A 12,142-nucleotide genomic window follows, 5' to 3' on the forward strand; every position below is an offset into this window, starting at 1 on the left:
GATGTGAAGTAATAAAATAAACCCCTGAGAAGTGACCCCATTTTAGAAACGACACCCCTCAAGGCATTTATTAAGGGGTGTAGTGAGCAATTTCACCCCACAGGTCTTTTCCATAAATGAATGCGCTGTGGATGGTGCAAAATAAAAAATTTAATTTTCCCCAAGATATGTCATTGCAGTGGCAAATATGTCGTGCCAAAACTTATGTCACTGGAGAGACACACCCAAAAAATTGTTAAAAGAGTTCTCCCGGGTATGGCGATGCCATATATGTGGAACTAAACTGCTGTTTGGGCACACTGTAGGGCTCAGAAGGAGGGAGCGCCATTTGGCTTTTGAAGCGTTGATTTTGCTTGGTAGTAGTTTTGTTTGGAGTTTTACTGGTATTTCAGTTTATAATGTAAGGGTACATGTAAGCCAGACAGAGTACATCAGGGGCATAGTCAGGTGGTATAATAATGGGGTAAACAATAAAATAATCCATAGATGTTTGTTACACTGTGAAGCAATCTTTTCTGCACAGGCCGGTGTCGCACTGATAAATGGTGTCTTTACTTATCCCCTTTTTGGTCCACACTCCGCACCTTTGCAGTTTGGGGAATTTTGCTGGGAAGTGTTGTCCTGGTATGCTTGGGTCCTCCCCTTCCTGGTTCCCTAATTTTAGGGCCCCGATAAATCGCCTCATGAAAAAGACTAAATGTTCCCCTCTGATCTGCACAACCGCATATTTTTATTTCCTGACTTATTGGAGCCTTAACTAATTTTATTTTTTCATAGACGTAGTGGTATGAGGGCTGTTTTTTTTGCTGGACGAGCTGTAGTCATTATTGATACCATTTTGGGCTACATGCAACTTTTTAATCACTTTTAATCTTATTTTTTGGGAGGCAAAGTGACCAAAAAACAGCAATTCTGGCATCGTTTTTTTAGGTTTTTTTACACAGCATTTACCATGCGTTACAAATTAGATGTTAACTTGATTCTGTGGATCAGTACAATTCTGGCGATACCTAATTTACAGCACTTTTTTATGTTTTACAACTTTTTGCACAATAAAATTACTTCTGTAAAATGAATGTATTTTTTCTGTCGCCAAGTTGTGAGAACCGTTACGTTTTAATTTTTTCGTCGACAGGGCTGTATGAAAGCTTGATTTTTTGCGAGACGAGCTATAGTTTTTATAGGCACCATTTTTGGATACATGCGACTTTTTGATCACTTTTTATTTAAATATTTGTAGGGCAAAGTAACCAAAAAACAGAAATTCTGGAATAGTTTTTTAAGGTTTTTTTTACGCCGTTCACCAAGTGGAATAAATAACATAAGATTTTTATCGTTTAGGCCGTTACGGTCACGGCGATACCAAATATCTATGGTTTATTTTATTTTTTTCAATAATAAAGAACTTGATAAGGGAAAAGGGGTGATTGTGTTTTATTTTATTACTTGAAACTTTTATTATATTTTTTACAACTTTTTTTCTTTAGTCCCACTAGGGGACTTGAAGGTCCAACTGTCAGATTTTTTTTCTAATACATTGCACTACCTATGTAGTGCAATGTATTAGATCTGTCAGTCATTCACTGACAGCAAGCCGATTAGTCTTCGCCTCTGAGCGGGGCCTAATCGGCTTTCGTAAGGGCAGATAGGAGGCCATTGTTAGGTCTCCTGTTGTCATAATAGCAGTCGGCAGTCGTGCGATTGCAGGGCACAGCTGCCAATCTGCTTACAACCACAAAGATGCAGCGATCGCATCCAATCGCTGCATCTAAGGGGTTAATGGCAGGGATCGAAGCTAGCTCCAGTTCCTGCCATTACAGGTGGATGTCAGCTGTAACATACAGCTGACATCCACCGCTGATGACGCCGGCTTATCTCCTGAGCCGGCGCCATCTTGCCAGTGGCTACGGAAGCCTTTCAGGCTGGAAGTTTTCGGTACTAGGCATACCAGGAGGCCACTATTAGGCCTCCAGTTGCCATTGCAGCCACCGACACCCCGGAAATTTCATTGCTGGGGTGTTGATGAGCTGCAAACACCTTAAATGCAGCGATCGCCTTTGATGGCTGCATTTAGGGGGTTAAAGGCGGGGATCGAAGCCAACTTCGGTCCCCGCCGTCACAGCAGGATGTCAGCTGTAAGATACAGCTGACATCCGGGGATGATGGCACCGACACAGCTTCTGAGACGGTGTCGTGCATTTGTTGTAAGTATACGTTATTTTGCGGGAAGCACTGGCTTTCCATGACGTATACTTACGACAAATGTCGTGAAGGGGTTAAGCCGTAAACCACTGATGGGTGAAGTGAATAACATTGATTATCTCATTACAATGGCGCCTTTCAAAGGGTGGGCTATATTAGGCAGCAATTGAGTAGTCAGTTCTTGAACTTGATGTGTTGAAAGAAGGAAAAAATGGGCAATTGTAAGGATCTGAGCTACTTGACATGGGCAATATTGTGGTGGCTGGACAATTGGGTCAGAGCATCTCCAAAACGGCAGGTCTTGTGGGGTTTTCCCGGTAGTGGTTACTACCTACTAAAAGTGGTCCAAGGAACGACATCCGGTGAATTGGCAATAGGGTCATGGGCATCCATGGCTCATTGATGCGCGGGAAGAGAAGACACCGAGATCTGTAGCAATGTAGCCTTCAATTAAGGTACAGCAGAGATCTATATATTGTATAGCATGTTACAAAAGTCAGGGCCACCCATAAGTTGAAGTTTTTTTCATATTTCTAGAACTGTGTACCTTATAAAAATGTAACAGTAATTGTTAAAATTGCCGCAAAAATGCAAGAATATGCAGGGCGTTTTTGCAGTGCAGTAATGGAGCGGCTGTCTGCTGCACCACTACCGCCCCATGTGAATGTTTTGATTTACCCTATAACCGAGCCTAAGTCAAGGTGTCCCACATGGCATATAAGAAACCCCAAATGCTGCTTTCTGGCACTATGGAAGATCCTGGTACACTTTGATTGTCATAGATTTCAGTTACCATCACCCAATAATTCAATGTGATTAGCTGTCGACTGGAAACTGCTGAGAACCCGTTGCTGAGCGGTCACCTTTACACCTAGCAGAACAGGAAAATGACAATTGAAAAAAATGTTAACCACTAACCACTAAAATAGCAAAGCCAGTGATTTTCATGAGTGTAACTTAACAATGTAATGGTCGTTCAACCTTGCCCTGCAACATTTTCTATTTCTGATTCTTGACATGGATAATGCAAATGATAAAAGCAGATAATACTGACATGAACAATAACAATTACAAGCCCTTTGTATTCTTGGAAGGAGGAAAAAGAGACTGTTAACACAGCAGTAATCTTTGATCTAGCATAGCTAGACACTGGTTATCATAGCTGATAAGTTGTTCTCTTCAAGGGAAAAAGGGCAGTAGACACAAAGGTTCCCATATCCGAAAGTTCATCACTAAACCACATTAAACAAAAATATTTTGCTACTATCAGAATTTTTTTCATTAGAAAATTATTTTGTTCATATCAAAGTAAAATGTTGGTAAAATGTCTAGTAGCGGCTGCAAAGTTGTAGCTAAGGCTTCGCTCACCTCTTTGTTGGAGACTCCATTATGGGCCTCTGTCACACATCCGGCAGGAATTACCAGAGTTTACCGGAGACAATTGCGCAACATTCAGAATAAATCCCTGGTTAGCATAAAGCTGCTCTTGCACATCTGGCCCATCCATGAATTTCACGATTGGACACTTATTTGGAGGGAAAATATATGGCCAGAAACAAAACTCTGAAGCTGTAGATTTGGACAGGCATGTTTTGTTCTCACAAATCCTTGTCAGTCCTGTTGGACGGTGGGTTTACAACAAAAGGGTAGATACGATAAAAACAACCTACTGATCTTCTGATGGTGGCAACAAGAGGGAGGCGACAGATCATTGACTGATCAGTCCTTTCTTTATGGCATGCACCAGCTCAGAATAATGAATAGTCCAATATATAATGAACATGTAATGGACATCGCAATAGATACAATTTTTAGGACTCTTGTTGGGCAAAATTCAAAATGTTTACCTCTTTGAGGGGAGGGAATATATATAGCTACATTCAGACATTTTTTTGTAGAAATTAGAATAGTGGACAGTTAGCCTCCGTTTCATCAGGTTTCTGTTGTTTTGGCGGGCCATATACTGGTGTTATTCTAAGTAATAATGATGCACGGTTATTTTTTTGAAACATCTCAGTAGTAGAGCATCACTTAAAGAGAACCTGTCACCTCTTCTGACATGTCCGTTTAGTAAATAATTTTATTGCCCATGAAAATACAATTCTGAAGCATGTTTTCTTAGAACACTACGTTGTGTCATTCCCCTGTTATTCTTCGTAGAAATTGATAAATAAATTGACAACTGGGTGTTACCAGTTGGGGGGGGGGGGTGTCCCAACATAGACAGACAATCTTTAATCAGTGCTGACAGAGTGAGACTGTGTAGGAACACACCCTTTTAACAAAGGGAATTGTTTTAACCAGTTGTCAATTTATTCATACATTTCTAGGAAGAATAACAGAGGAATGGCACAACGTAGAATTCTAAGAACATATGCTCCACAATTATTATGGAGTAAGGAATACAAATATATACTAAAACAGACATGTCAGGAGAGGTGGCAGGTTTTCATTAAAGCAATAAACATGTAACTGTAATAAAGAATACCCCTTGAGGCGCAACCCTACCCTGCCAACACAGAGGTAAATTCCCCTTAACATTGTGGTAGGGATATAAGCAATGTAAAACAGAAAATATTTCTAACTGGAAATTATAACTTGACAGCTAAATGGAGCAGGTTCTGAATGCATATAGGGCAGGCAGCCAAGAACTTTGCGATGTTGCAGTGTGTGTACATACATCATTGCCAAACTACAATGTAATAGCCCGATAAATGTTTTGCATAGCAGACAGAGCCCCCTGGTCTATTTGAGGGAATTAAAGATAATCAAAAAGTGTTGTTTGCAATGGATTATAAAACAGAAAAACCATAACGACTGCTTTGTTAATATACTCATTGGAATCCAATGAGTGAAGCATATGTTGCAAAAAACTACTGCTGTGTGTTCCATTTAAAGTATGGAGATAAAAGATTCTTAGAGGAAGAGAGCAACAAATGTTACTCTATACAAATTACAACTTGTGAGTTTTGTCACCTGGACAACTAGTAATGAGCAATAAGATGTACTCATGGATGGAAGATATTGCATGAATAACTTCAGATAATATAAAAAACATATCAAGAAATACAGAAATCCAGATACACAAACCAAGGTAAAGTAGATGTTATTGAGCGTACTGTTATTAGCATATGGATAATACTAAAACGAGCAAGTAAGCTGAGAAAGATAAGTTGATAAATGTTACAACAAATTTTCTCCATTACATGGTAAAACATTGGATAAAAGGGGCACGAAAAAGGACTTGGTAATATAAGTGGCTCAAAAAAATTTTCTATGTATGCTATGCAGCCATATATTTAGACCAGAAATTTGCGCCTTTTTAAATGTTCGCCTTTGATAAATGAGGCTAAAGGTACTTTTACAGTTCAACCATAACCAATTTTCTTTTTTTGAGTGAGAAGACAAGAGTTACAATTTTCTGCGCAATTTTGGATCAAATCTTAAATGCGGCTTTTTGACTAGTGTAATTACTGACGAAATCAAGTGTAAAGTGGATAATAAATGAATGCTATCTAGGTTCAAAGCGATTTAGGAATTACTCCATTAAGAGAAGTGGTAAAGGTACAGCGTAGTACCTTCAGCCACAGATTAGTTCAGTTGCGATGCATGAAGGAGCGCTATAGGTGTTCTTTTCTGCTATCTGACATAAACCTTTACAATAAATCACAGGCAAGAAGAGATAGACATGGATTTTGTTAATAATCGGTAGGTAGACTTTGTAGTATAATCAGTCGTGGGTTACTGAGGTAATTTATTGACTATATGCTTATATATTTAATTTTTTAAGTGTATTATTGTTTGTAAGTTCTTTTATGTGAATAATTTCCCACTGGGGCTGAATAAAGTCTTTCTATTCTATTCTATTCTATTCTATTCTGGGCCATTCATTGTGTTTCCTTTACGATCTTACCAACCAGTGTTCCAAATGTTTGCTGGAAGACCAGTGAGAGTAAGAAACTTCCCAGGATGTTGTTGTGATTATTGATTTTTAAAATAATTAAAAGGGTCCACATCATGGCAGACTACTCCATTTTGGCAGGTGGATTGAAGCTCGGGACATGCAACCTTTACATAAAACTTGTATTAGTGTTGATTCATTGATGGTTTGCTAAAAATTGTTGGAAAAACTCAACTAAATATAATAAAAAAAATAATAAAAAAATTATTTGTCTTTTTGGAAAAATTTGATATTACTTATTGTCACGAAGGGTTCGTGGACCCACTGGGCCATACCACCCAGGCGGTAAGGTGGCTGGCCAACAGGACGCAGGTCAAAGTCTATAGTTCCTATAGGGTACCTGTGGCAGGTCGGACAGTAGCAAGGCAGGCTAGGCAGGAACTTGGCAGCAGGTGGACGTCAGGTGTGGAGAAGCAGGTCAGGCATAGAATACAGCACAGCATGGCAACAGCAAGCACGACACTAGATCAGGTTACAGGAACAGGAACAGGAGACACTGGGAGCGGGAAACACTAGGGGGCCATTTGCAAGACAGACTAGGAATACAACAACAAAACTCAGGCATAGAACTAGGGGGCTGGACCCCTCTTATAGTCCAGAGTACTCACGGGTCAAAGTTCAGGAACGAGGTCCGTGCGTGCGCTGCCCCTTTAAGAGCGTGCACGAGCGTGCGCGCGCACCCTGCGGGATCCGGCAGTGGTGAGTAGATGCGAGCGCTGGCTTCTGAGGAGGAGGCTGGGGCCAGTGCTTGCCGACTTGTGGCTGCGGCTATTAGGGGGAGAATGGAGCGGACAGCCCGCAGCCACGGACATGACACTTATCAATTGCCTAAGATGGCTAATAGATTTGGGAATTTTCTGTAGCTAAGAAATTATGTCACTTTCTCTTTCCGCCACAAGCAGAAAATGACATCACTCATTTTAGCCACTTCACGCTGTAAAGCATACAAGGACTTGTAGTGTTTCACAAAAAGTTTGCCATGGTACAATAAGACGTTGCAGGCAGATATGTTTTGGATTGCTGGAGTAAGGGCTCCTCAGCTTCCAGGCCATTTAGAATATTCTAAAGTTAGTACTTCAATAGTGATGATGATGCCTAGCATACATATATATTAAAACAAAATGGTGGATGTCTGTTTTGTTTTTTGTTTTTTTACAGTAAAGGAACTTATTAAATTACATGATTTTCTTCTTTAAACTTAGGTCACTCTCTAACAGTTACTGCGCAGTAAGAGTGTTAGAACCTTTTTCATTGCCCATAGTAACTCATTCTTCATTTCATTTCCCATTTTTATCCTTTGTGAACATAAAGAAATAAAGAATGGAGCAAGTGGACCAAAAGTGTAGAATAAAAACTTACAGAAAGAGCAAAGAACATTGCGCATGGTTTTTAATAAGTAGATAAAACTTTATTTCATGGCAAAACAGAAACACTTCATTAGCCATGATTGGAAATTATAACAAAGTACTCATTAGCATTAAGATCTGTTTTGCACTGTTGGGAGGTTAAGATCAGGTCAGCAGTAAAATATTTAAGCCTAATTATTCTAATTTAATACACTGAGCTGTGACTCCAATCAACAGTGTTACAATTAATACATTTGCACTCTGTTTCGTAAGCCATGCATAGTTTATTGTTCTGTAATAACAATGTGTCAAAGATGCCTTACCTAATGATGTGAGTGGTGCCCATTATCTGCAACTATTACAGCTGTTTAGGGAAAAAAAACACATAAACATAATACAAATATTTGAAAGTCGATTCTAATGAAGGGACAAAGTTGTCCATAATTAATAAGACTGCCCAAAACTTACAAAAAGTCATTTTTATATTGATTTCGATTTAACCACATAGTTCTGCAACAGCAATTCAAGCCGTTATGTGTATCCTCCTATAGTGTGCAGAAACTTTTCCAGTTAGACAATAAAATGAAGTATTAAATATTACATGGTGATTGTTTATAGTAGCCTATAGTGTGGAAACTAGACAACGATTATAGAAACTGCTGAAGAGTTGCAGGGAATTTGACATTCCCTAGCGCCTTGCTCTATTGAGTCATAACATATATAAACCACAGCTAAGAGAGGCTCACAAAAAGCATCTCTGGTGGATTTATTCAGGTTATTCACTTGAACGGGTAGCATGTAATGCCCCATTTCCATTGCTGCATACATTGGGATTTGTATGGCTAGTTGTGACTTTCCCTAGCGATAACACTGATGGGGAGTTAGAGTAGCTGGACCAAATAGGTTGTCTTCATGAGAAAGCCTCTTTAATTCTTGCAAGAAGATATTGGGTTCCTTATAAAGTATTCTCAGGTCCTGGTGCCTAATATACAGTCTCTTGAACCAAACAGCTGTCATGTGGTCAAGGAACGTTAGTAGCAAGTCAAAGAACTAGAAAACAATAAGGTAAGTAGAGTTATAAAGTCAATCTCAAGCTCCAGTCAAAGCAGAACAAAGCAGTTAATAACAAATAGTAATCATTGAGTGTCCATTGGTTGTCCGTGAATAGTATTGGATATAATTAAGTATTACCGGTACTGAATATACTGCCTATCATTATCGGGCACTAACACACTGCTAATATGTAATATAGTTCAAAGATCCACACTAATAGGCAGTCAGTAACCAGACAGTAATGGTGGTAATTAACTCATTAGAAAGAAGATTTTGTTTTGCAACAGTATTTAGTAGATTAAAATAGACATGAAAGTTAGAGGGCATGTGCCGCTAAAACAGAAACGTTTTAATTAAAATATCTACAAGATTCCCTAGTGAGCTAATCTGTGCATTTGCACCTACTAAACAGACCCATAAAGTATTTTCATGCAAAGCTCAGTCGTTTGTGCTGCCGACCTCTCCTTCCTATTCCACTAACAGGAAGTTGTTATCATTGTCTGCCATGTAAAAGATAAAGTGAAGTTGTATTTAGTCACCGGTCACTGTTTCTACAACCTTCTCGCTCATTTTACACTGTACACACTCAGACAGCCTGAAATTTCCTAATTTGGTAGAATATTAAATTTCTTTGAACAATATCTATCTCACTATCTATATCTCTCTTATTGTCTTAGCAGGGAGAACGTAAAGTATTGCAGTAATTCAAGTTCCCTACTACTCTGCCCAGTACTGAAATGGAGTGTGCAGCCTGCAAATGAATGAAGCTAAAAAACAACAGAATACTATATTTTTAATTCTTGATTATAAACGTGAAATCACATACTAGGGTACACATCCTAAAAGGTTTTCAGGTGGATCACTGGAGGTATGCTTTAATAAGTTGGATTAATTAGAGGGAACCCATACTGTTTCCAGAGCATGTGTTGAGTTCCATCCCGGAGTAGCACTTCAGGGTTAGTTGATGCAAATGCACTCACTAGCTCACCTCCCTTATATATGCATCTATTCAAGGGGCCCCTTAAAGAGGCTCTGTCACCAGATTCTGAAACCCCTATCTCCTATTGCAGCAGATCGGCGCTGCAATGTAGATAACAGTAATGTGTTGTTTTTTTTTTTCAAAAACAAGCATTTTTGGCCAAGTTATGACCATTTTTATATTTATGCAAATGAGCCTTTCTTATGTACAACTGGGCGTGTTTAAAGTTATGTCCAGCTGGGCGTGTATTGTGTGTGTACATCTGGGCGTTTTTACTTGTTTTACTAGCTGGGCGTTGTGAATAGAAGTGTATGATGCTGACGAATCAGCATCATCCACTTCTCTTCGTTACCACCCAGCTTCTGGCAGTTCACAGACACACAGCGTGTCCTCGCTCATCCGACGCGATGAAGTTCCTGTGGGAGGAAGTGAGTGACGTCACAGTGTGATCTCGCGAGGACACGCTGTGTGTCTGTGCACTGCCAGAAGCTGGGTGGTAACGAAGAGAAGTGGATGATGCTGATTCGTCAGCATCATACACTTCTATTCACAACGCCCAGCTAGTAAAACAAGTAAACACGCCCAGATGTACACACACAATACACGCCCAGTTGGACATAACTTTAAACACGCCCAGTTGTACATAAGAAAGGCTCATTTGCATAAATATAAAAATGGTCATAACTTGGCCAAAAATGCTCATTTTTGAAAAAAAAAACTTTACTGTTATCTACATTGCAGCGCCGATCTGCTGCAATAGGAGATAGGGGTTTGAAAATCTGGTGACAGAGCCTCTTTAACTCTCCTATGCGGCCAATATGTATATTTTTTTTAAAGCCTGAGTATGTGCTTTCTCTCCCCCAAATTGCAAAAATAGTGCAGGATAGCACACGGAAAAGTACACAAGGATGCGGTCTTATGCAAGCCTTCTCCAAAAGAAGAACGGTCCCCACAAACCTTTTCCAGCCCTACACTGCCAAGGTTGGTGATCGATGGCGTCCCTTTGCGGATGCTTAGGGAGAGCCCCTCTTGCTTCTGGCTTTCACCTGGGCCGCCACCCTAGTGTCCACCAGGAGCCAAAGTTGATGTTTGGCTCCCCCAGAAGGGGGAGCCAGGCTTACAGAGGGTGAGGAAAATGATGAACATACATGCCCTCTAGACCTCCAGGAGAGACATCCCGTAACCCTGAAAAGGTCTTTGTAATAATAAAAAAAAAAAAAGAAGCAAACATGGACAGTGAACACACAGCGACAAAAAAAAGATCTGCGCCATGACTACAGCTCAGACATTCAACCAGAATTATAAAAAAAATCTCTTAGTGTCCTAGCCAGAAGACCACGGAGAACAGAGGTAGATGTGCTTGAGTTTGTGAAAGAGAAGTGCATTTAAATGTGCCATCACTCAGTGGGATCCAACCCCAAGTGAGTTCAGATACCCCAGAGTCACAACTCCTGGGGCACTTGATCTCTCAGGCTTTCAAACAGCTTCATGGCTTTGATCAAGAGGGTCCAGGTTTCCTACAGGTAGCTATTGGACCAACCTGCGTATACCCAGAAGCTTCCACACCCAGTGTATAGTGTACCAGCTCCATACCAATGGCCCAGGCAAGACACTGATAAGAACATATACTATGCATGATCTAAGCCAAAAAGCCGAGAAGCCAATCTGTATATTAATGTAATCAGCTGGCAGTCACAAAATACGCAAGCTTCCTTCCTGCATTCAGGCCTTTGCCATGAAAACCCTTAGCAGCTCAATGATATCACGGGCTTCCAACAGTCTGATGGGGAAGAGGAGTATGCTTGGAGGACATAATTGGTTTACTCCCAGCATTTCATATGTAGGCAGATCACTGCTAATAGTGATCTAATGGCCAGCATTAATCACATCACTATTATCGGAGATCTGCATTCAGAGGAATGCTGGGATAACTTTCATCATGTTATCCCAGCAAAAGTAAAAAAAAAAAAAAGTTAAACAAAATAAACAATAATAAAATAAAAACACGAAAAAAATATATGCGTCAATATTACAGAATCTATGTTATATCAAATTCGCACTAACTAATTCCTGTCACTAGTTTTTGTCTCCCTAGCTCTGCCCCAATCTAGTTTTATGCCTACAATAAAATACATGCACATGGGCGCTTTGTGCCCACTTACAGATCCTACGTACCACCTAAAGGAAGGAGGCGCGCTACAAATCACTTTTGACTTTTGTTCTCGGGCATTATATCAATGATGTAGGTGTAGCAAAATACAGATATTTGGTATTGTTTTACGCAAGACACATCAGGGATTATTTTGTGACATAAATTTGTCCAGTTAAACTTATTATGTAAAAATTGTGAAGGAAAAATACATTTTTATCCTATTTTCCCCTGCATAGAACTTAAAAAATTAAAAGATACCGGTTCTGTCTTGGTAGCACATTAAAGTCCCATCTGTGGCCCAAAAAAACTAAAAGAAAAACATTTGGCCAAAGTATGAAAAAAACAATAATCAGCCTTAGACTATGTTCAGAGAAGGAGGATATGCTACGTAAAAGCACACAACGTATCCGTCCTGTGCGCCGCAGAGAATTCCAACTGAAAAACCTCGC

At 39.8% G+C, this 12,142-nt stretch overlaps 1 pseudogene; it reads right to left on the reverse strand.

The window, feature by feature from the left end:
• Positions 1-11,093: 11,093 nt before the first annotated feature.
• LOC142747580 (U2 spliceosomal RNA) lies at positions 11,094-11,205 on the reverse strand (annotated as a pseudogene).
• Between the last annotated feature and the right edge of the window lie 937 nt (positions 11,206-12,142).

This window comes from Rhinoderma darwinii, chromosome 2, assembly GCF_050947455.1.
Source record: "Rhinoderma darwinii isolate aRhiDar2 chromosome 2, aRhiDar2.hap1, whole genome shotgun sequence".
Lineage (NCBI taxonomy): Eukaryota > Metazoa > Chordata > Amphibia > Anura > Rhinodermatidae > Rhinoderma > Rhinoderma darwinii.